This window comes from Mauremys reevesii, linkage group 2, assembly GCF_016161935.1.
Source record: "Mauremys reevesii isolate NIE-2019 linkage group 2, ASM1616193v1, whole genome shotgun sequence".
NCBI classification, from domain to species: domain Eukaryota; kingdom Metazoa; phylum Chordata; order Testudines; family Geoemydidae; genus Mauremys; species Mauremys reevesii.
The window spans coordinates 207,177,809-207,203,173 of NC_052624.1; the positions used below are offsets into that span (position 1 = coordinate 207,177,809).

General features: G+C 43.4%; 1 long non-coding RNA gene across 1 annotated transcript; it reads right to left on the reverse strand.

The window, feature by feature from the left end:
- Positions 1–625: 625 nt before the first annotated feature.
- LOC120396902 lies at positions 626–4,232 on the reverse strand. The gene is made up of 3 exons (XR_005593517.1): positions 4,120–4,232; positions 3,206–3,428; positions 626–848 (listed from the first exon to the last, which is right to left on the reverse strand). It is a non-coding gene; the product is annotated as an uncharacterized LOC120396902 (long non-coding RNA).
- Between the last annotated feature and the right edge of the window lie 21,133 nt (positions 4,233–25,365).

The following is a 25,365-nucleotide window of genomic DNA, read 5'->3' on the forward strand; positions in this document are numbered from 1 at the left end:
AGAACCACTGTGCTAGAGGCAGGGGCGGTAGCAAGATGGCTTAGTCCTGGGGATCCTGAGAACCATCACAGCTTGCTTCCAACCCGAGTCCAAAATCTGATGGTTCTCACTTGCTTTGTCATTATCCTTCTAAGCCTAAAACTTTCTGGGGCTGAAATTTTCCAAGGGTTCCCACTGGTTGTGCACCTGGGCCTGAAACTCACCTGTAGTTCCCAATTAATGCTGCTACTTCCTTCCTGGGCTTACAAATTCCCCTACCCCAGCCTTGAAAGTCTTTGATGGATCCTGCTTACTGTTGGTCTCCTTCTCCAAACCTGAAACTCTCAAATGGCTGCTACTGAGTATATAACATGTTATTTATGACCCATTAAATGTATTTCTAATAAGCAAAATCCTTTCACTGTACAAAGATGTGCCCTGTAATGTAACACTTGGGATTCAAAGGCTCTTTGCTAGCAAAAGGCTTGTGTATTAGCCACAGTGCTGTATACATACTAATACATTGAACATATCACGGAACATCATGCATATTTAAACTAGAGATGAATTCAATTTACTTTAAATTGCCACTGTCATGTTGAAGAGGCCATTTTAAATATTCTCTGACTTCTTCCTACTTCCTTCTGCCACTCATTTCCAGAGCTCTCCCCACCACTTCCTCCCACTGGCTGTTTGTTCCCCCTGGTTGTGTGGATCTTTCAGACAGCAAAAGGAGAGAGAGAGAGAAATATCTTCTTTAAATAGGAGAATGTGGTTGTAAAATTGGCACAAGCATTCACGGGCAGGTGAAGGGTCTGAAAACACTTAACTCTCTCTTGTGATTGGCTGATTTCTTGCTGGCAGTGCCCCTAAAAACAAGAAATCAAACCTTTCAGTTAAACAGGTTTCACTAGCTTGGTATTACTGATGTAATGGACAAGTTTCAGTCATCAGAAGTCTTCAATTAGATAAGACCTCAATGTCTAATGTAAAAAAAAACCTAGCAGAAACTCCCCCTTCCTCCCACCTTCTTGCTGGAAAAAAATAAATCCAGGCCTTCTTTGTACAGACTAAGAACATGCCATGTTTTTTTTCTTTTCAGGTCACCTTTACCTCTCTCCTTACGAATTATGGGACAGGTTCTGTATATTCAGCATCAGTACTTTAGTTTTGACCTGCAGCATCCCAGCTGTCCCAATCCAAGACCTCTGTTGGGCAGAGATTGTTAATCTAGGTTCTGATTCAAAGCCCAGTGAAGCCAGTGGAAGTTTTCCATTGACATCAATGGACTTTGGATCAGGCCCATTTTGGATTGTGCCAAACTATATAAAGGTTTGATGTGAACAAAGGTTTGATGTGAAGATGAGGGCAACAGACTTGCTGTCATTTGTGATCTCTCTGAAACTCAGATTTTCCAAAAGCTATGTGTGTACCACTTGGTCCCCAAAATATTTTCTTTCTCTTTAAAAAAAAAATCATGTGATAAAAGAATCTATATGCTAAATTTCCACCTGATGCAACTTTATAGATTATACTATCATTTTGTTACCCCCTAAAATCTGGGAGATGGAGCTATGCCAATTTATACCAGCTGAGGATCTGGCCCTAGATAATAGAAACTCTGATCGATCCTCAGCTGTTCCTTAGCTAGCTAACTAAGACATAGTATTCAATAATACCTATATCCATATTGTAGTGCTATAACAGACATGGTGACAGCTGCCACCATAATTACAGCACACTGGTCTACTGTATGCCAGGTTGAAGATCTTATCTGTTTTATCCAATCCTATGCAAATACTGCCAATTAATGTGCTCCATGCAATCATGGATAAAGAATTGCTCATGGATAAATAAAAGAAAGTAAAATATTTTTCTGTCAATATATTGATAGTAAAATGCAAGAATGGATCCTGCACTCTCTTCTGCAGGACCAGAGAGCCATCATCTCAATGAAACTGGTGTGGCTGGATGCCAAGACACAACAGGAGCTATGTATCCATCCTGCACCTCCAATGTGATGTGCTGCTGTCAATTGCTAGTTATTTGAATGTAAGGGTGCAGTCCTATAGGTACTGCTGCAGCGGCTGCAGTGGATCGGGGAGGGAGGGTGAGGGGGTGGAGGAGGGGGGAACTGCAAACAGACAAGATGCTGGGAAAGAGATTCCAAACAGCCCCTAGCTCCTTTCCATAGGCCCCAGTAGTAGCAGGAGCTTCCTACAGTAGGACAGAGATTTGAAAGCTTTGCTCCATCCTGGCTCTCCCATCTAGTGGCCCCTGTTGCTTCTCTCCTCTCCTCCTCACAGGACAGTCAAAACAGAAAGGGCATAGCCTGACTCTTGCATCTTGCAGCAGCTCCTGCAATGGGCTAGAACCTCTGGGCTCCACCTGGGGTGACCAGATGTCCTGATTTTATAGGGATAGTCCTGATTTTTGGGTCTTTTTCTTATATAGGTTCCTATTACCCCCCACCCCCATCCCGATTTTTCACATTTGCTGTCTTGTCACCCTAGCTCCACCCCAAGCACTACTGAGGCGGGATTTACTGCCCCAAGAGTTTGAGAGGTACTCAGTCTAAGGTGTTTTAGGGAAATGCAATAATACAAATCAGCTTTCTGTTTTTGAGACTACAACTGAACAGTTAAAAGTTGCTGGATTTAAAAATTACCCATCAGTACAATAAGTACAGCACAATACACCATGTGCCTTTTGTGGGAGCAAAAAAGCATCTGCTGCTGTTCTCCTGTTTCTCATAGCCAGGTTTGTAAGCTGTGAAGAATTCTATTTATATGTCTTCCCCCTTACAATGCTCAGATGTTTAATAACACTGTATTTCCACCTCTCAGTGCAGTCTCTTGTGCATGGAATAGTGGACTGAGTGAGGTACAGTGGCAGTTTGGTCTCAGGGCACCATATGTTAGTTAAGTTATTTTCCACTAGCAGCGTTACACACTCAATATTTCCAAGCAGACTTTGTATATCAGAGGCTGAATCACATAAAGATGCTGTCTTTAATTCCCCACCCCCTTCCCTTCTCCAGTATTGACATTTTTTTCTGGTACTATTCAGCCAATCTACATCTGGTGACTTTGGCATTTCCCTGTCATGATCCCATGCTGAATGAGAGCAACTCAAAGTGGAATACACTGTAGCCTTCTCCAGACTCGACTCTACTGAAATGCTTAGCTACTGAGGTTAAACTCTTGTCTTTTTCACGGCTCAGTACCTTGGTCTGGTGCTTCACTGTAGTGAAGGAGTGTCAGAGCCCCAAAAGGATGACTATCAGCAGAAATATTGGCAAATCTGTTCCCTGCCTTATAGGTTGTCTCCTTGAAGGGCTCTGGAATTTGGATCACAGTCTCTTCCAGGCTTCATCATGATTCAAAGCAACCACCTCACATTGCAGATAAGAAGACATGGCCCCTGCCTCAAAGCGCTCACAGTCTAGCCTCCATCATGATGCAATGAAAGGAACGACGAGTAAGGACGTTGGAAAGGGGGAACATCGGTGAGATTACAAGGTTACAATTCATTGTGAGATTGGCTATTTCTTGTAGGCATAATGGTAGAAGTCGAGCTTAAGGAAAGATTTCAGTGACAAGTAAGTAGTGACTCTGTACTACAGGGTCCTGTCTGTGTCCTGTGGCTTTAGTAAAGAATTCTCTTTATACGTGTAACCTTTCTGCTAGGTGTTGTCAGCAGCAATAAGAACTGGGTTCAAATAACTTAGGGTCCCTCTTAAAACTAACCAACCATCAGCTTGAGCCCTCCTATCTAGAATTTCTGCGATCACTAAACTTTCCCTGGTGCCCTTAATTGGCAATACTTCCCCACTCGCCAGCTCTGAGCCTGTGTGTGAACCAAGGAAAATATTACTAGGGGGAACACAGCATCAGCTTGGGAAAACACAGCAATAAATATATGTAAATGAATAAGTAACAGAGTAACTTTGACAGTAGTCAATTAACTTGGTACCCTACCCACTGGTGTGAATGGTCAATAGGCACATGACCCTTTACCACATCACTTCCTCTGCTCCATCTACTAAACCCCATTCATAGCTTGGAGTTGGGGAATAGCATAGTCCCTGAGTCCCAAACTGAACTTTGGCAGGCCTGTCTCCAGTCCCTGGGGTGGTACCTGCTCTTGTCTTGAGGCTCTACCACCTAATCCAGCTATAGTGATTTCAGCTGTATTTAGTGGCTGGGTAGGAAGGGCTTTACTGGAGTTCACTCAGGTCTGCTGTTGTCCTCTGCTGCTTTAACGAAGAACCCTCTATATGTTGTGCCCCATCAAGAAATCACCTCTATGTCATCACCCATTGTGAAGTCCTCAGTCTCCAGCACCTCTCCCCACAAAGTCCTCTCAAGAGCACAAGATTCTCAGGAGAGAGGAACCAATAATACATATAGGACACTTGTACTGACCCCTTGACACAAGGTAGGAGAGGTAGGAGCACTTTTCTCCTCTCTCTCACTTCAGTTCCACTATCCAACCAAATATGAGTCTGGAGCAGCTATGGTGGCTCCCAAAGTGTGACTAAAGGAATTCTGGGTAGAAAGTTTATGCAAATATTGCTCTCTCTGTAGCTGTACTTCCTCCTGTTTGCCACTTGATAGAGGTGGGAAGGACTAGGTTCACAAAGGGCCTTAGGCACCTAAATACCACTTTAGGCACCTATGTCCAACATGTAGGCACCAATGGCATTCACAAAACCCTTGCTTAGTTACTGCCTATAATCCCATAGGTGCTTAAGTTTCTGCTGGTGGGCATATGCAAAATCGCCTAAGGGTATGTCTACATTTGAGCAGGGAGGTGTGATTCCTAGCTCACATAGAAGTACCCACACTAGCTGTGCTCCACCTAGCACCTAAAAATAGCAGTGTGTCCTCAGCAGCATGGACAGCAGCTCGGGCTAGTCACCTCAAGTACAGACCCACCCAACCTCTTGGCTATATATTCAGGCAGCTCGCTTAAGCTGCTGCCTCTGCTGCTGCTGACACTGCTATTTTTAGGTGCCAGCTTGAGCACGGCTAGCACAAGTATGTGTACGTGAGCTGGGAATCCCACCTCCCAGCTCAGATATAGACCCACCCTCAGTCTTGATAGCCCTGAGCTGCTTGGCATGTAAGCCCTGGAGGGATTCTCAGGCTAGGGATTCCCTATCTTGCCTGTGCATCCTGATCCAGTAGGTGTGTTCCTAGCACAGCTACCCTCCCTCTCCCCCCACCCCCACACACCCCACAAAAGGTAGCCAGGGAGGAGACTTTTTCCGACTGGCTGACTGGCATGCTTATGTCTAGACTGCCACAGCCAATGGCCCAGTGGTTAGGGCACTCCCGTGAGATGTTTTCAAATCCCTGCTGTGCCTGACTTGGAGCAGGGACCTGAACCTGACTCCCCACACATCCCAGGGGAATGTCCTAATCAATTGGCTATAATGAGGTGTGTCTGTCTGTCTGTCTGTCTGTCTGTCTCTCTCGCATATATATTTGAGAGAAATTGCTGACCTGGCTTAGGCACCTAACTCCAAGAGGGGTTTCACAGCTGTGAAACCAGAGAGGAGTTAGGCAACTAAGTACCTTTCAGGGGTGGGGATCTGGCTCTACCTTTCTCATTGGCATGTCCTATTGGTCAGCTTAGGCAGCTTCCCACTTAGCATGCTGGCTTTTTTGAATCCCTTTTTTAGGTACCTAACTCTCCCCATACAATATAATCCAACTAACAAAAGGTGTTTAGGGACCTCAAGTGTAACACATAGTGCATATGCATTGGTGGACAATGTATCCCAAGCAATTAATACCAAAACTGGGGAATTGTGGGACCCACATACACCACATAAAGAAACCCCGCAGACACACCAACATCATCAGGAAAAAGCACCCCAAGAATATATAATTCAAGGGGTTTAGTTTAAAAATTAAACTAAAATTCCAGTCATAAATACAGGATCAACTGTAAAATTGTATAGCATCATTAAGAATAACTGTTAGGGTGGTTAAACACTGGAATAAATTGCCTAAGGAGGTTGTGGAATCTCCATCTCTGGAGATATTTAAGAGTAGGTTAGATAAATGTCTATCCGGGATGTTCTAGACAGTATTTGGGCCTGCCATGAGGGCAGGGGACTGGACTTGATGACCTCTCGAGGTCCCTTCCAGTCCTAGAATCTATGAATCTATGAATATATAGGGCACCTGGGTGCCTAACTCAGGGTTATGAATTCCACCAGGTGGCAGGATGCATAGGAGATAGTCATTCAGCGTTCAGCATTGTAATACCTAAGTCCCCTTTGTGAATCTAGCCCAAAGCTTCTTCTCCTCTAGAGCTTCTGTTCATGTGGAGTCCTGGGTAAATAGTTTTATGCAGATGATGCAGCTCTGTATGCATTCGTCCCCTGGTGACCAACAGAGATCAGAGAGCTCCTTACCCTCTAAAGCTTCAGGCCACAGGGCTTACATCTTCTTTTATACAGGGGATTCTTTATTGAAGCCACTAGACAAGGACAGGTCTGTGTAGATTTCTGACTCTAGTTTCCAGTTGTGAGCCACCTAGTAGCACACAGGATCTCCCTAAAGCCTGGTCTGGACTTAGCAGTCACAGAAGAGTTTGCTGATCACACTACAGGCACATCACTGGGCGGCGCTCCCCGCCCCCGCCCCGCCGCGCGGCCCGGTCGGGTCCCTCCCGTCTTCAGCCCCGCCGGGGCCGCCGCATGCATGCGGCAGGTCACCAAACAGCGGACGAGCGGCCGGCCGCCGGTCCTGGCGGAGGCTGGAGGAGCAGAGGGAGAAGGGACGACCGCCCCGGTCATGCGGCGGCGCAGGTCCGCCGGTCGCTCGTCCGTCTCCCGGTGCCCGCCAGGCATGCCATGCGGCGAGAGCTCCACCAAATGCCCGGCCGGCGCGGCGCGCCAAGCGCCTGCTTGGCGCGCTGGTGTCTAGAGCCGCCCCTGTCACTGGGATAGTTGAGAGAGACAAGGTGGATGAGGTAATATCTGTTATTGGACCATCTTCTGTTGGGAGAGGGTCAATGCTTTTGCAGTTGCATTGATACAGCTGGCCGCTGTAAGGTCACTAGTGTAGACGTGGCTTTAGAAAGCAGCAGCAGAGTGCAATAGGATGAATGCTTCTGACCGAAATGCAATCACTGTCATAGAAAGTAATGGAGTAAGGCTGGCCATCTGTTTATTTACAGTTGAGAAGTGTCTTTCCAGTAACACTGGGAAAACCCTGATTTTAGAATAATTAAAAAAAACCACACAAGCACCTTACCGGAATATTTTTGACCTTAGCATGGACCATACTGGGAATTCATTCCCATGGCTGCTTTGATGTGGGGATAGACAAGTGAAAAGATTTGCACAGCTCCTAGCCTCATCTGTGAGAGATAGCAACCCAAATTTATTTGTGGAATATGTTAACTTCTGTAATGGAAACTTGTACTCGTCTAAAACAACCCTAAATTATGGGCCAGATTTTCAAAATTAGGCATGTGCAACAACTTCGGTTACACCTGATTTATGCATCTCAATACCCAATATGCATGTGGAAATCAGGGATTTTTGCTCATAAATAGCCAGTTATTAACCTGACTCACCATCTGCATCTGCAATAGCAGACAAACCTGATGACTCAAACAAAGTAAAACCAGTTTGCCGGGTCTTTTTGGGAATAAAAGACACGTACATGACACAAATACATACAAATTTTGTTCTTGTGAATCAGCAGGGAATGATAGTTTGTGAGAAATCAGCAGGATTATGAAAAGGAATTTCATATTATGAACACACACACATTCATGTAATATATATCAGCTGCACATGTGCTGGGATTTTAACACTATTGAAGTCTGTGTTTCAGAGACTCTCTCTTTATTTTCGCATTCACTGATGCACAATTTTATTTATTTATTTATTAAAGAGCTTGCAGCTGTTTGGGCCTTTTATATCACACTTGACCTTCTAAGTGACAGTTCATCCCTGCAAAAACCACAACAGTCCTCCATACTAATGATCCCAAGCACTATCTTTACAATCACATTATAGGAATTATTGGACCACCATTGAATGCTGTAGTGTACTGCAATTTTTAATTCTGCTTTTACCATTAATGAGCTTTGAGCATTCAATAAGGACAAATGCAAAGTATTCCACTTAGGAAGGAAAAATCAGTTGCATGTCTTCTGACTGGGAAATGACTGCCTAGGAAGGACTGCTGTGGAAAGCGATCTGGGGGTTAGAGTGGATCACAAGCTAAATATGAGTCAACGGTGTAACACTGTTGCAAAAAACTCTAAACATCATTCTGGGAAGTATTAGCAGAAACATTGTAAGCAAGACATGAGAATTAATTCTTCCGCTCTACTCCGTGCTGATTAGGCCTCAACTGGAGTATTGTGTCCAGTTCTGGGCACCACATTTGGGGAAAGATGCAGACAAATTGAAGAAAGTCCAGTGGAGAGCACAAAAATGATAAAAGGTCTAGAAAACATGACCTATGAGGGAAGATTGAAAGAACTGGGTTTGTTTAGTCTGGAGAAGAGAAGACTGAGGAGGAACATAACACTTTTCAAGTACATTAAAGGTTATTACAAGGAGAAGGGAGAAAAATTGTTCTCCTTAACCTCTGAGGATAGAACAAGAAGCAATGGGTTTAAATTGCAGCAAAGGTGTTTTCGGTTGGACATTAGGAAACATTTCCTACCTGTCAGGATAGTTAAGTGCTGGAATAAATTGCCTAGGAAGGTTTTGGAATCTCTGTTACTGGAGGTTTTTAAGAGCAGGTTAGACAATCAGCTGTCAGGGATGGTCTAGATTATACTTAGTCCTGCCTTGAGTGTAGGGAACTGGACTACAAGACCTCCCGAGGTCCCTTCCAGTCGTATGATTCTATGATTATTTCTGATTATCCAAGGCACTCAATCAAGACAGAATTCAAGCTTCAGGACAGAACATTGAATAAACAGTAAATTATTATCCAACTGTGTCTGGATAGAAGAATTTGTAGATCCAGAAGCTTGCTAGGTCCCACCTCCAACAGGTGCCTTGCCTGCTTTTTAAGGGAAACCTTCCATCCTTGCAAAAGCCAGTTCCTTCACTAGCATATTTTGTCTGATAACTTTATATGGTACATCACAAATGATGATTTCAGATTCCTAGCTCTTAACGTACTAGCAAAAATTAACTCAGCCTCCCAAGCTTTGGTCCCAGGCCTACTGACGGTCCACAGATGACTTGCTGGTGGTCTGTGGAGAGCTGTCTGATCAAGTGGTGCTAACTGCTCCTTATGGGACAGATTGTGGACCCCTGACTCTCATCAGTGAGCAATGAGGATACTCACATGAGTAAGCACACATGGGGGTGCATATAGACCTTGTGTAGCCTGTAATTGTAAGTTTCCAGCTAGACAGATCAGAAGAAACAAAGCACTTTGCTCCAGTTCCTCTCCCAAATTTCCTATTGTAGTTAATAAATAGTTAAAAATAAAAGAAGAATAAATACAAAGCTTGAATAGTTGGGGAAATACGTTTTCTAGTTGTAGATGTCTCTTCTTTTGCTCATGCCAGGTCTACTTTGCTGATTTCTAAGTTCCTGGTGAAAACCTTTCGTGCACACATACAGGAAGTAAGGGCATGCTTGTTTTGGCAGTTTCAGCTGCATTTATTCCAGATAGCAGCTGAATTTTATCAGTTGGTTTAGCCTCTGGTCTTCAAAAGACGAACTATTATTTCACTCCTCTTTAAAAATAATAATAAAGATTATTTTAGAAAAAAATGTGCTCTGTGTCTGGATAAAAGGAAAGGACAAAAGCCATGCCTTCCAAAGTCTTTTGGCCCCTATTTTCTGCTCATTATCCTGTACGCCGTGTAACTCATATTTTCTTGAAATCTAAATGACGTCTTGTCTGAACTCCCTCTTGTGTTCCCTAGCTTGTATTGCATTTACTCACTTGCGCTCCACTCAAGCGGTGTTATACACAACACTTGCCCCTGCCCTTGTTTTAATTTTCAGGTGACTATCCAGTTCCTGGTTCCAGCCTGAGAAAGAAATGCCAGGAAATTTGCAAGGAAGCCTCTTTTAGTGAGATTTCTAGCCCAGTTTATATCAGACTCAAGGAGGTTCTGATATGATTTGGGAAAGCATTCTCCAAACTCGTTCTCCCCATTTGATTAGGTATGCCCATTGCTATTTACTAATGGAAAGATTCTGATCCCCTTACTTACAGTGGGGCTGATCCAGTGCCCACTGGAGCCAGTGGAAAGGCTCCTGCTCTCTTCCGTAGGATTGGATCCTGACCACTGAATAGTGCCTTCTCGCACAAGTAGTCGTATTGGAATCAGTGGAGTCACTCATGTAGTAAGGTGCTTCTCAATATGAGTAAGGGTATAAAAACCAGGCCTTGTACTATCTCCTGTGACTGACATTAGTCTCTGTCTGTGAAGGGAGGGAAACATAAATTAATCCAACACCCTCAGTGCATCTTGATTAAGTAAGAAAAAGAAGTGTACAGAGAGAGAGAGAGAGACCTGAACTTTGAATGTTAGAAGGAGTTTATACAAGATGAGGGTGAGTTTTTTGTAAAATAATTTGGTTTAAATGGGATTAAATTTAAGACAATGTAAACTGTAGGGTCCAATGTACTTGGTCTCATTGAAGGCAATGGGACTACATGCAGAAGTAAGGATTACTCTTGGGAGTAAGGTGTGCAGGATACATTTATGTCCATAGCTAGATTTGAAGGATTAGAGTATCCCTCAGAACAGTTTTTTCCAGTTCAGAAGAAACCTCTAAATATACTCTTCTAGTATGGAAAAGAAAACAAGTTTATTATGCTAGTAGTAATTTTACCACTAATTTTGCAGCAAGACAAACATAAAAATTAGATGTGGACTAACACTAACAAACAATGCCCAGCTTGGAAACTTTCTGCAGATCACTTTGGTCCCTGGTACAGTTCCCCTTGACTCTGTCAAAGGAGTGTTATCTTGAGATTGTCAATGCATGCCCCAGGGCAGGAGTGATTTGGGTCTCTGGGGACAAAGGAAACGTAACAAGTGACATCAGTCATATTTCAGCGACTGTAGAGTCCAGTGTCACTAAATGTCAGCTAAATCTCTATACATGGCTTGCTTCAAATAGTCATTCCTGAAGTGATGAAAGATGAGGGGGTGGGATGGTAATTGAACCAATTAAAGAAACATTTGCTATGGGGGAGGGAGGGTCCATAGAGTGGTGTGTAACATTCTATTTTGTTTTCCTTCAGATTCCATCAAGGTCTAAGTGGGTGGGAAATAAACCTACCACTATCTACCAAATGCCAGAATTAGGACATTAGCTGACGAAAGGCAGGAGGTGTAGAGTAAGTCACTGACCATTTCCCCCCACCCTCCATGCTGATATTCTGTCTGCTCTACCTTAAGCATTTTTTGAGAATCCAGAAACAATTAGCCCGTCTGCCCAAGCAAAAAAGGCAACTCATAAATTGAACACCAGACATGCCACTTTTGGAAAAGCTAAGTTACACAGGAAAGAGAAATTCTAACTGAAATTTAAAGGAAGGCTAGTAATAACACCATCAGGCTTGATTCTGACCTTGCTGACAATGGTGTAAATAAAAAGGAACTCCACGGATGTCAGCAAAGGTTGCACCTGTGCAAAATTGGTGTAAGTTGGCTCTTTATCTGGCCCTTCGTTTGTAAACTGTAGTTATAAAACAATTAAATGAGGACAAATGTAATGCTATAAAAATTATATTTTCCTGGTGAAACCAACTTTTTCACTCTTGGAGAAACTGATTCTGTTTGAGAATATTCACCAAGGAATTAGGTGACTATATTTAGGGATACTGTTCTCTCCTCAATGTGTGTGTGTTCACTGTGTTGCTCATGTTAATTAGAGATGGAGCCAAATTCTGCTGTCAGTTACATTGATAGAAATCTGAACTATAGATTTATCCACAACGTTCAGATCTGTGTTGAGGTGACCAGACAGCAAGTATGGAAAATCAGGATGGGGGGTGGGGGTAATGGGGAGGGTAATAAGACAAAGCCCCAAATATCAGGACTATCCCTATAAAATCGTGACATCTGGTCACCTTAGTTGAGATTCACACTTTGTTGAAGTTTGAGGATGTTCAGAGCTTGGATTTTGGTTCCACCACTTATGGAGTTAAGCACTAGCTGTTGCCTCTAATGGATAGTTTCTATTGTAAGTAGGGGTGGGTGAACCCTGCAGGGTTTGATTTGTGTTGGCCACAAAGAGTGAGGTTAGGCAGGTAGGGGTTCAGGTTCCATGGACACTGAGGTTCAGGTTCTCTAACCCTCCCACCCCACAGTCCCACTTTAGGCAACCTATGCCCACACTCCTGTCCCTCCAACACACCCATGTCTTCTTGGGCAGGAAAAAAACTGCTGCAGGAGAGCCACTGTCCCTTCCAAATTCTAAGGTGGTGTTGGGAGGCAGAAGGAGACTTGACCTATATCACCGTAAGGTGATGGTATCTGGGAGCACTCCCACCTCCAGAGCTGCTACGCTCATGCATGAGCAGTGAAGCTCTGTAAACCTTTCCACAGGGAAAAGCTAGGGAACCCTCAAGATGAACTTCGAGGACTTGGTCTGATGTTTGTGGATTGCACTAGAACTCAAAACCAGCCTGATTTTGGAGTGGATTCGGGGTTCTAGGAAAACTTTTGCGCACTCCAAATATAAGCCCTAACACTGTTACAGCAAGAGCTCAAGTGGCAGAAGCCTGAGGGTCCTGGCGTCTATCCTTTCTGTCATGTCTGTGTAGTTTTGCTGGCAACTGTGGTATTCATTATTTATTGCCTCAGATTAGTTACACTGGTTTAATGGGTACAGGCTTCACACCGTGGCATTGCTGACAACTGTGGTCCAAAGAAAGTAGCAAAATTAAGTGCGCTCCTGTTTATTGCTTAAATTCAGTTTCAGTGTTTATAAAATACAGTAGACTATTTCTATGGAGAAAGAATTTAATTTAGCAATACACATGAATAATGCTTTAATGACAAAGACTGTTTGGGTTAGTTAATATATTGTTAATTAAATGCACTATGATTATGGATAGCCATTTTGGAAAAGACTGCAGTCACCATAACAACCTGCTAACATTTAATCACATCATTTCTGAATGTGATTACCCTTCCGAACTTTGCCTTTTATGAAAACACAGGGCAGTTTTCAAATTTGTGCTTTGTTCTTAATGTGACCTGTTTGATTCCCTTCTCTGCAAAGCCCTGTAACACAATAAGAAAACGTCAGGAAGAAAACAAAACAAAGATGTAGCATGCCATACACTCTCCTCAAGGAGAGAGAGCTACCTTGTTTTAATATTGCCACCTGAGATTTGGAAAAATTTTACTATCATACACCATCAAAAATGCACAGTGAGAGTGATCCATATATATCACTGTAATTGGATACAAGGGGTCAGTTCTTCAGTTGGTGTAGAGCAGCATAGCTCCATTTACTTAAGTAAATGGACTTCAATGAAATTACATTACTTTGGACTTTAGATTAAGACTGAGGATCTGGCTCATGATGCACCCATGGCCAGATTGCCTTTTTGTGGCCTCCAGGTCCATGATGACCCAGGGTAGAAGGAATACATTTTCAGAACAAGCCTCCCTTTTTTTTTTGTGATGGGCTGTACCAGAAAAATGAGCATGAACCTGATTTGTATGAACAAGTTATGCTTCCCGTCTACCTAACCTGCTTGTGCAAAATGCAGTCAGCACAAAAGCAGGAACACTAAATCAGAAGCAGGATGAAAATGTCGCCCTTTTGATCACTTTGCTCCACAGAGATGGTAAGAGTTAACGGTACACCCAACAAGGGATCTCTGCTGATGGAAAAAGACAAAAATCTCTACTACTGAGTAAGACTGAGGTGGTGCCAAAGGCTGACGTGGGAATCAGAGTTCAGGCAACAGTCATGGTCAATGGACTAGTAGGGGGCTGGGAAGCAAGGTCCTTAGGGGCTGAGTGTAGAATAGAGGGTATAAACCAAGGATTTTAGAGAGTTTAACACTGTTTAATCCCAACATGCTGCAATCACATAGCAGAATAATCAGTTTGTAGTGTTAACCAGCAGGTAGTTTATGTGCATTACTGAGGTCAGAACTGTCCTGCAATCCATACCAGTTTTCACAGAACTGTACTGTTCACAGGACATTACATGAGTATAGGACCCATGGTCATGATATAGTGGCAAGAAAATTAAGCCAGTGGTTCTCAACCTTTCCAGACCTATTGTACTCCTTTCAGGAGTCTGATTTGTCTTACATATCCCCAAGTTTTACCTCACTTAAAAACTACTTGCTTACAAAATCAGGTATAAAAATACAAAAGTGTCACAGCCACACTATTACTGACAAATTGCTGACTTTTTCATTTTACCATATAATTATAAAATAAATCGATTGGAATATAAAAGTACTTCTATTGCATCCGAAGAAGTGGGTATTCACCCACGAAAGCTCATGCTGCAAAACGTCCGTTAGTCTATAAGGTTCCACAGGATTCTTTGCTGCTTCTACAGAACCAGACTAACACGGCTACCCCTCTGATACCTTCTATTTCATTGTGATACTTACCACATAATAGTATATATAGCAGTATAAACAAGACATTGTCTGTATGAAATTTTAGTTTGTACTAACTTGGCTAGTGCTTTTTATGTAGCCTGTTGTAAAACTAGGCAAATATCTAGATGAGTTGATGTACCCCCTGGAAGACCTCTGCATACCCCAAGGGTACATGTATCCCTGGCTGAGAACCACTGAATTAGGCTACTCTAGAAAAAGGAAGGGGGGTTGCAATCCTAATCTTAGTTGCTCAATTTTCTTTCCATTTTTGCAATAAATTAAAAGAATCCAAACTCTGTGTGTCTCTATTTAAGAGGGGTGTGTGTCTGTCTGTCCTGCTGTCAGTTAGAGAGGTGGGTATGTGGTTTACAACTCTTATTTTGAGCAGAGTGGGGGAGATAAAACCTATATTAGATATAGCAGTAATGATAGTTTTGGGTGCAGAAAAATACTTGTAAACCTCACACTTCATTTTCTTTCATCTATGGTACTCATGAAAGTGCAGGATAGTGTTAGGTGGAGCAAGACTTGACGGGTATAAATCCCCCCAGTGTGGAGGGCAAACACAGTGACACTGCTCAGTGTGATTGAGGGAGACAGAATCAGACCAGGGTTAAATGATCACGTGTGTTGGTGAAGTCTTGTAATTCTGTGGTTTTCTTAAGAACAATAACTAGTTTCTCATTTTCTAAAGCAAACTACTTAAGGGTACAGTAGCCTCTGTCCAGCCTCTGCTCACATAGCTAACTGACATTACTTGATAAATAGGTTGAATATTGCAGCGACTCCTGCAATCTGGTATTGATTTACTATCAGCATCCCAGGCACTGCTAAATTATTATTTTATTGGGAAGGAAAATAGGGATACCACAAAGTGACACTTACTCCTGAGAAAGTTTGGCAGGCAGCCCTGATAAGAAGGACGCTGTAGCCTTAGTCTGTTTCTCCCAGTGGGACTGCTACAGCATGAGGATTCCCTTACTAGGACACAGCAAGAACAACTGTACAGCATCTACTGGTTCTTATTCTTTGCATCTAATAAGGATAACACATTTGGGACCAAATGTTTACAAGGCTCTATTTTTGTGCCTGTATTTTTGCACTTGCAGTCAATCACAAGCATAATGAATTGTGACTTCCCAGCATGACTTATTGTAGTTATTGCTTACTTGGTCACACCGGCCCCTTTGTTTCAGCCAAGCTTACTAACTCATTGGTTAGAAATGGGCAGAAAGTGAACAGGAAGGTGTGCAAAAACAGTCACAGCAAATTTGTTTTAAAAATGTGAATAAATGTACGGGGGGGGGAATTGTAGTATTTTCACCTCTTCATTTATAACAAAATCAGGGCTCAAGCAACACAATATGAATTTCAGAAGCATGCAGATCCAGGGATTTGGTTATACCAGGGCCGGCTCCAGGCACTACACGAGAAAGCACGTGCCTGGGGCAGCACATTGTAAGGGGCGGCATTCCGGCCAATCTTGGGGCGGCATATTCCGGCCACCCTGCTGTGGTTTTTTTTTTTTTTTGCTTTGGCAGCCTGGTCCGCAGCTCAGGAGCCCCCGGCCGGCTCCCCACGCTCCGCCAGTCCCAGCCCAGCCCTGCAGGGACACGGACCCCGGCCCGGGGGCGCAGAAACTAGTGATCCCCTCCACTCACTGGGCTCCCTGGGATGCGCCACTCCCCACCGCCTGCACCGGCCTCCGCCTCCCACGCCGCTCTGAGCCCAGCCCGGTCGAGCCGCCTTTAAAGGAGCGGCTGAGCCAGCATCTCCTGCAGCCCCCGGGAGAGGCACCCCAAGGCCGGAGGGGGGAGCCCCTCTCGCCCGGCTGCTGCCTTGACCACCCTCCATGTGCTCCCTGCGTCTGCTGTTTGTTTTTGTTTTTTTTACTTGGGGTGGCAAAAAAGCTAGAGCCAGCCCTGGATTATACCTTATATAAAGATACAGGGCCTGATTCTTTTCTTATTTACATGTTTTACACTAGGGGTGAAAGTAACTTACAGGACTTACTGGTACTGCCGGAGTCCTGAGGGGGCATGGCCTCATCCGGAAGAGGTGGGGCATCTCAAGATTTAAAGGCCCTGGGGAACCAGCTGTGGCTGGGAGACCCAAAGCCTTTAAATCAACCAGGGGCTCCCAGCTGCAGAGGTGGCTGGGAGTCCCCCAGGGCTCAGGGGCAAATTAAAGGGCCCGGGGCTCTGGCCGCCAGGGGGAACCCCGAGTTTTGCGGGGCTGGGGCAGGGATTTAAAGGGCCCAGAGCTCCTGCCACTGAGGGAAGCCCGGAGCCCTTTAAATCCTGGCCCCAGCCCGGCCGCCAGAGCCGTGGCCGGGATTCAAAGGGCTCTGGGCTGCCCGCAGCCGTGGGGAGCTTTGAGCCCTTTAAATCCCCACCCCAGCCCAGCCGCCAGAGCTGCGGCCGGGATTTAAAGGGCTCTGGGCTGCCCGCAGCCGCGGGCAGCCCAGAGCCCTTTCAATCCCCGCCGTGGAAGTCGATGTGGTCCAGCACGGCATACTGGCTTTTGCCGGTACGCTGTACCTGACCGGACCGGCTTACTTTCACCTCTGACTGTATGTATGTGTATGAATGTGTCATAAACAATGCAGCTGCAGCCTGCCACCAACCAGCAGCGACCCCAGCAACCGGCCCCTGTGGGCTGCTACCTGCAGAGAGCCAGCAGGTGCCGCTGGGCTGGGTCTGCCAAGGAGTAAGTAACCAAGGCAAAAAACACAGCCAGCCAGCCAGGGAGGTGAACTCAGGGGTGAATGAAGAACAACTGGAAGAGCTGTCATGAAATATACAAGATATTTAGAGAAAGTTTTGTCAATTTCAGCCTCTGCACTCTGCAGGCAGGACAAAACAAAAAGAGATCTGAGATTGCACCCGATGTCCTAAGGACATTTCAGGTGTTTAAATCAATATATAAAGAGGGTGGATTGGAATGAAAACTGCTATTTCTTTCAAAGGAGGCACAATAATTTCCCTGAATATTCAGTTTTTCCCTCCAAACCCTTTGTGGTTTTGTCTATGGGGGCTATTTGCTGTCCCTGTGAATCTTTAGTTGCTTTAGCAAAATTGCTTTGCCCAAAATAAACCTTAATCATCATGACACATCTTTCCACCATGTTCTCCATGTTTTTTGTGTTTTTTTTTTAAACAGTAACATTTCAAAGAGGATCTGCAAGCAGTTTGGACACACAACCATGATCCTTTGCTGGGGACGGAATGGGATAGATTTGAAATTGGAAATGGTTCCTGATTTTGATTGTGTTTAGGAGATCCCCTCATCCCAGGGGCAGAAAAGAACTGCCCCTGCCATGGTCACATTCACCCTCCCCCCGACCCCCTCCCCCCAGCTACTGGGAGTGAAATTAACAAGGATGCCAGAAACGGCTCCTAACTCTCGGCACTGAACTGCACAGGGAACAGTTGAGTTTAAACTGTTCTTTTGCAGGCAGCAGCAGCAGGCATCTCAGCCAGTGTCCCTACTGCAAGCTAGAGCCTAGAGGAGAACCCCTGCTGGGAGTGTGGGGGGAGGAATGCAAAGCCTTGTCTGCAGCCTGGCTGGAGGAGGGGGAGGGAGGAGCCGAGAAACCAATGTGACAGTGAGTTTTCCCCTTCCACCTGCTTTTATTAGCTTTGGATTTAAGCTGTGCAGCCAAATGCTTGTATTTGTTGTGTATATTAGTATTGGAGAGATTCCCTCATCCCGGGGGCAGAAAAGGACTGCCCCTCCCATGGTCAAACACACCCTCCCCTCGACCCCCTCCCCTCAGCTACTGTGAGTGAAATTAACAAGTATGCCAGAAACCTAGCTCTGGGGGCTGAACCATCAGGGAACTGCTAAGTTTAAACTATTCTTATGCAGGGAGCAGGCTTCTCTCTCCCTCCCAGTCAGTCTCCTTTTCTTACCGGTCCACCGTACTGGCCTGTACCAGCTTACTTTCACCTCTGTTTACACTGGTGTAATTCCATTGATTTCAGTAGAGTTACTCAGGATCTGCACTGGTGTGAGAGGAAAATCAGACCCAGTGACTATTTTTATTTGGATTTGATTTCATATTCAATTTTTAAATCCCTCTGAAACAGTGTGTGCGGACTCTTTAAGGTAGGCCATGGATTTAGCACTGCCCTATTCCTAGTTTCAACCCAGAATGTGTGGAACTCTGGGAATTGTAGTTCTCACAGCTGTTGGAGTTGTAGGGCTCACAGCAAGGAATGCTGGGAAGGGAGGCTTTACATAGGCAACTCCCCTTATTCAGTACAAGGGAAGACCTGAAGGAAATAAGTCATGTGGTGGGTGTCTCTAGTCACAGGGTCAGAAAACCAGCCTGATAGGGCCTCAAAAGGAAGGGTAGAGTTGCCATCTGTCTGGTTTTCACATGGACGATCTGGGTTTCAGCTTGTGTTTCCGGGAGCTGTTTGACAAGCCCTGATGTCTGTGGGTTTTTTTAATCTGGAGGGGCAGGGGGAGAGGAAGAGGCAGATTAGGGGCAGGACCTTGTGGGGGAGAGACAGAGAAGTAGGCGGAGCCTCAGGATTCTGGTTACCAGCCATTAGAAAGATGGCAACCCTCAGGAAGGATCTATAAAACAGTCCAGAAGGAGCCTTAACAAGAGAGCTGGACAGTTTGGTGAAGTACCCAAAGAATCAGGTGTGGCGATATCTCAATAAGGAAGTAGCTTTGTGAAAAGAGAAAATGGAGAGTTTGGGGTTATACCTGATGCCCACTTTGTTGTCTAGAGCCCAAGAGTTGAAGCTCTTGGAAGACAGAGGGCAGGAGCTCTTCTTATCCTGGAGGAGGAAGAAGAACAGGAAAGTTTGCTTTCATTTTGGACTTTGGTTTACTTTGACTCTTCTTACTTCAGAAGGGCTGGAGTATTTTAAATTAGCTGGAGAGCTAAACCAGCCTACCAGTGAGGGAATGCAGAGATAACACCTGCATTCTATGACAAGAAGGTAAGGCCCAGCCACACCCTCTAAAGTTCTATCATGTTTAGAGTTGGAACTTTGCTTTGGGCCCATATCTAGTTGTAATATATAATACACTGACACAAGCATGTAAATATAAAGTTGATAAGTGGATATTCTGTACTTAGCAATGGAAAAAGACGTTTCATTATCTCTGTAAGTTTTTTCATTATTTTATTAAAATATCATAACTGAATAACTACTTGACAGCTACTATTCATGCAACTCAGGGATCGTGAGCTCTTCAGGGAAAGAATTTTCTGTCGTCTGTATGCTATGCAGTGCTGCTAAGTTTCACAACTAATAATAATACATTAAACTAGATTTTGGGTATTATGTTTTGAAGAATGTCTAAAATGTATTTCATATCAGTAAAAAGTTTAGTCTTTCTTTTTTTAATTGGTAAAATGATTTGCTTGTGGCTAAGATCTTGTAAGCTAAATTCCAACCCAGGGTTACATTTGTAGCACAGTTATAAACTCCTGAAAACAAGTGGTAATAATGGAAACAATAACAAATCCGTAATGGTAGCAGATGTGAAATGAAACAGTACATTAAAAATAGTCTCAGTACATTTTCCAGTGGCATGGGTTCTACATGCATATCACTCAGATATAATCCATTTAGCTTTTCTCCCCCTGGTTATGTGTAGCCATCTCTGTGTTATGTGCCCAAGGGACCTACAGCCATAGCTGTGAGATTGTAGAGAAAACCACAGCCCGCCAAACAGGCGCTTGCTTTGCACTCTCTTTAAAGAAGTTTTGTGGAACATCAAGACCTTCTCCCTTGACTGTCCTCCACAACCTGTGGGGAACGAAAGCAAAGACCTAACAGATCTCTTTAATCTCTAATATGCGATAAATTTATCCATTACAGGACTCTACTAAACTCAGCTGAGTTACACCAGGGATTAATTTGGCCCCATGATTGCGCTTGCAGTGGTGCTCACTGATCTTCAGCCATTCTGTAGTTTTTGAATGTGATAGTAGCATTATTTCACCATTAAAGGGTTCAGTTTTAGTCATCAAAACCCAACTCTCACATACTACAATCGCTTCTCTTGCCCTTTCAGAATTTCTTTTGCTTCTCTTTCCAGCCAAAAAGAACTCCCCATTCCTATTCCATTTTCATATGCTTCCTTTATTGCTTTGGGGCTGCCTTTTGATGTCATCTCATGACATATTTTGGGCCAAATTTTCAGAAGTCCTCTCAGTATTTGCACTTGCAAATCAGATATTGAGACAGACAACTGACCAAAAGTGCACCCACTAATAATTATGGATGCAAAAATAGAGGCTGGGCTGAAAATATGGGGTGAAATCCTGGCCACATTTAAGTCAATGTGAATACTCCCATTGATTCCAATGAAGGCAGGATTTTAACTATGTTATTCATGGGGGCTCCTTCCAGCCCTGCCCTTGGGCCTCAATTCACTGTAAGCTTATTTCTGGTAAACAAAATCATTTAGGAACACAGTTCTTCAGGTAAATCCCAATTTAGCAAACAGTTCAATGAAGTGCTAATCACCAGCCAATGGCAAGGCAGAAAGAGACACCATTCCTAATATACAAGAGTTGTACAGGTTTCAGAGTAGCAGCCATGTTAGTCTGTATCTGCAAAAAGAACAGGAGTACTTGTGGCACCTTAGAGACTAACAAATTTATTTCGTAGGCTACAGCTCACTTCTTCGGATGCATAGAATGGAACACACAGACAGAAGATATTTATACACACAGAGAACATGAAAAGGTGGAAGTACCCATACCAACTGTAAGAGTCCAATCAATTGAGATGAGCTATCATCAGCAGGAGAAAAAAAAACCTTTGAAGTGATAATCGAGATGACCCATAGAAGGTGTGAGGAGAACTTAACATAGGGAAAAAGATTCAATTAGTGTAATGACCCAACCATTCCCAGTCTCTGTTTAAACCTAAGTTAATTGTATCTAATTTGCATATTAATTCAAGAGTTGTACAGTATAAGAAGTATACTTCAGCCATATTGTTAAAAGAGGCCTGAGATCTCTTTGCAACAATGCACATGCAATGACACTTGCATTTGTGTATGCAGCTGCTGTGATTGTACATATATTTAGGCTAAATATTATTCTTTTAGATGCCCAACTAGTGACTGCACAATTGTGGTTGGCATGTGCACAAACATAGGCACACAACAGCACATGCATTTTTACATGCACAAAAGTCTTTACTTTTAGCCCTTGAAGAATGGTGAATAATTTATAAGATAAACTTGTGTCTGTAAAAGAAGGCTGCTTGGAAGCAATTCTTACTGTACCCTGAATATATAAACAATACAACCTCCCTCTCCTAGGTTTTGAATTTTCTGGAAATGTGCGTATATCCTCTATAATAAAGCAAACGTCCACCTAGAATATTGCATTTTAAACTTAAACTTCAGTAATTAAAAGAGAGCTGGGTGTAAAAATGATCATAATTGTGCAGTTCCTGATCAAGACATGCACCTGGTCTTGTGTGGTTATAAACTCCCATGGCTATCACATAGTACCAACAATTACCGTCAGTGTCAGGAAAGGATCGATTTTTACTGTGATTCTCTGAAGCCAAATCAGGACACAACTCAGCCTGTGTTATTCTCATTCTTAGGTTCTTAACAGTTGCCTTACTTCCTTTTACAATCCCACTCAGTGTCAGGAATATTCCACTTCTTGAATCCTACAGCCCCAATTCCTGGAAGTGTAATTCGAGCAGTTCAAAGTTGTCCTTCCAATTTGCGTTACTTGCATTTTTCAACACTGAATTTCATCTGCCATCATATTGCTCATGTCCCTAACTGTTAGATTTCTCCAAAGTTTCTTCTAGGACTATCTAGATTAAACTATCCTAAATAATTTTGTGTCCTCTTCACTTTTGCTGTCATGCTGGTCACCTCCATTTGCAGCTTATCAATAATCATATCAAACCAAATTGCTCTTATTGTGGAACCTTGGGGGCCCCCACCACTTTTAACCTTTTGCCAGGTTGAAAATTGACCACTCTTTGCTTTCTGGCTCAGGTATTTTGTAATTCATTATAATACATTACCACTCGCGCAGACCTGTCTAACAAGCTGCTGTTCCATGTAGAGTGTAGACTATATGGTTGAAAGTCTGGCTGTGTTGCAGTAAATGGGAGTTTTGACATTGATTTCACTCCAGGTTTATAGTCCTGTTTTACAGGGAAACTTGAACAACTGCTAGTCCTGTTGACTTGTAAATTTCAATTGATCATTTTGTTTCAGCATCTGTTCTTTTGACACCTCAGTCTCTGACAGTACCTCGTCTTTATTACTTGAAGAGTAGGTCTCTCCCCAACATCCTCTGTCAGGAAGATCAATGCTAAGGAATCATTCAGCTTCTCTGTGTTATTCTTAGTCTCACTTGCTTCATTCACTCTTTAGTAATCCAGCAGACCCACTAATTCTCCCCCAAAATTCCTGCTTCTGTTATACTTGTTTGTTTTTTATAGCTTTGGCATTAGCCCTCCCAGAATCATAGCAATGTCAGGCTGGAAGCAACCTTGAGAAGTCATCAAGTCCAGCCCCCTGAGTTGAGGCAGGACCGAGTAAACCTAGACTATCCCTGACAGGTGTTTGTCCAACCTGCTCTTAAAAACCTCCAATGACGGGGATTCCACAACTTCCCTTGGGGTTCATCTACACTACCCGCTGGATCAGCGGGTAGTGATCTATCTATCGGGGATTGATTTATTGCATCTAGTGTAGACGCAATAAATCGATCCCCGATTGGTCTGCCGTCAACTCCTGCACTCCACCACGGCGAGAGGCAGAAGTGGAGTTGATGGGGGAGCAGCGGCAGTCGATCCCACGCCGTGAGGATGCGAGGTAAGTCAACCTAAGATACATCAACTTCAGCTACACTATTCTCATAGCTGAAGTTGCGTATCTTAGGTTGATTCCCCCCTCCAGTGTAGACCAGGCCTTGGAAACCTATTCCTGATCTTAACTACCCTTATAATTAGGTAGTTTGTCCTAATATCTAATCTGAGTCTCCCTTGCTGCAGATTAAGCCTATTACTTCTTGTCCTATCTTCAGTGGATATGGAGAACAATTCACTACTGTCCTCTTTATAACAAGTATCAGAGGAGTAGCTGTGTTAGTCTGTATCCACAAAAACAATGAGGATTCCGGTGGCACCTTAAAGACTAACAGATTTATTTGGGCATAAACTTTTGTGGGTGCATCTGAAGAAGTGGGGTTTTTACCCATGAAATCTTGTGCCCAAATAAATCTCTTTATAACAGTCCTTAACATATTTGAAAACTGTTATGAGGTCCTCCCTCAGATGTCTCTTGTTAAGACTAAACATGCCCAATTTTTTTTAACTTTTCCTCAGAGGTTAGATTTCTAAACCTTTTATCATTTTTATTAGTCTCCTCTGAATTCTCTCCCTTCTAATTGCCATCTTTCATTTTACCTGCCATAGTTTGTGCTCCTTTCCACTGGCTTAATTAGAAATGGATTTCTATTTTTCTGAAGGATACCTGTTTGACTCGCTGTGATGCAGAGGTCCATTTGTGGTTTACTACTGTGTCATCAACTCTTGTCAGGCCTGACATACTCACTACACCTACATGCTATTTATTTAAAAGGTGATATGTAGTATATCATTTGAAATCTAATAACACTGTGGTCATTGATGTCACTGTGAAATGTTCGTAACAACTCTGTAGGTGAAATTATGGATACTCTGATATGTCCTGAAGACTGTAAAAGTGACAAAACAGATTTCGTCAATATAAAGGGGAAAGAAAATATGATGGCAGATGGCCTGTCCAGGAAAGGAGGCTCTGACCTGCTGCCTCCAGATCAGCCAGTGGCTAAACCTCCTGAAGCTTTGTAAGGGGCAGATGTGACCCTAAGCACCCTGTATTCACGCCTTACACACTACTGTAATAATTGTTATACAAAACACGCTTTGTGAGGTATCATTTGAAAACCAGCAACTCACTGATCATTAATATTCTTGCATGATGTATGTATGCAGTGTGTATTAAGAGTTATGGATATATGCTGGAATTCTGACTAAAATGTTTTTAAGCTTGACACGTCGAGGGAGTTGGTAAACAGGTTCACCCTAGACAAAGGAACGTGTTGCTTCTCTGACCAGCCAGGTCTTCAGGCAGTGACAATTAAGGTCTATTTTCATATTAGGTAAGAAAGCTATCAAGCTAACAAGTTGGGGAGGAGAAAACCATGGCATCTATACCCAGCAGGAGATAGAACCTTGGTCTGGATTTTACTTTTTAAAGAATATTTTGCAAAGGTTTACTGATCTATAAAGACGGGGAGGGAGGGCCTGAACCTCAAGTGATAAGCAATCGAATCAACTGATTGTATACAATATTACTATATTATAAAAGTGTATTGAGTGAGGTGTTTTATGAAAGCCTCTGACATACTGCTGATTAATATAATCATAAAATGTATGTATTAATACTACATAAGGAGTTATGGATACTCATTTGATAATTGGACAGTCCAAACAAAGGGAGAAACAGGTCTTTCCACAGACAGGAGGGAATGTCATAGCTATTTACCTGTCCCCTATGTAAATTAAGCATGGTGGAATCAAGACAATGGAAGCCCCATTTACATACAGGGGGATTAGAAGTTCACAGGAAGAGGAAAAAAAACACACAAAGTCATCCTGTCTCTTGAAACAATCATTGAACTTTAGAAGATATAAGCAAGGACAGAAGCCATCTTTGACATCCACCACTAAACAGACACAAGGAGCCAGAACTCTTGCAAGCTGAGAAAGATGGGTCC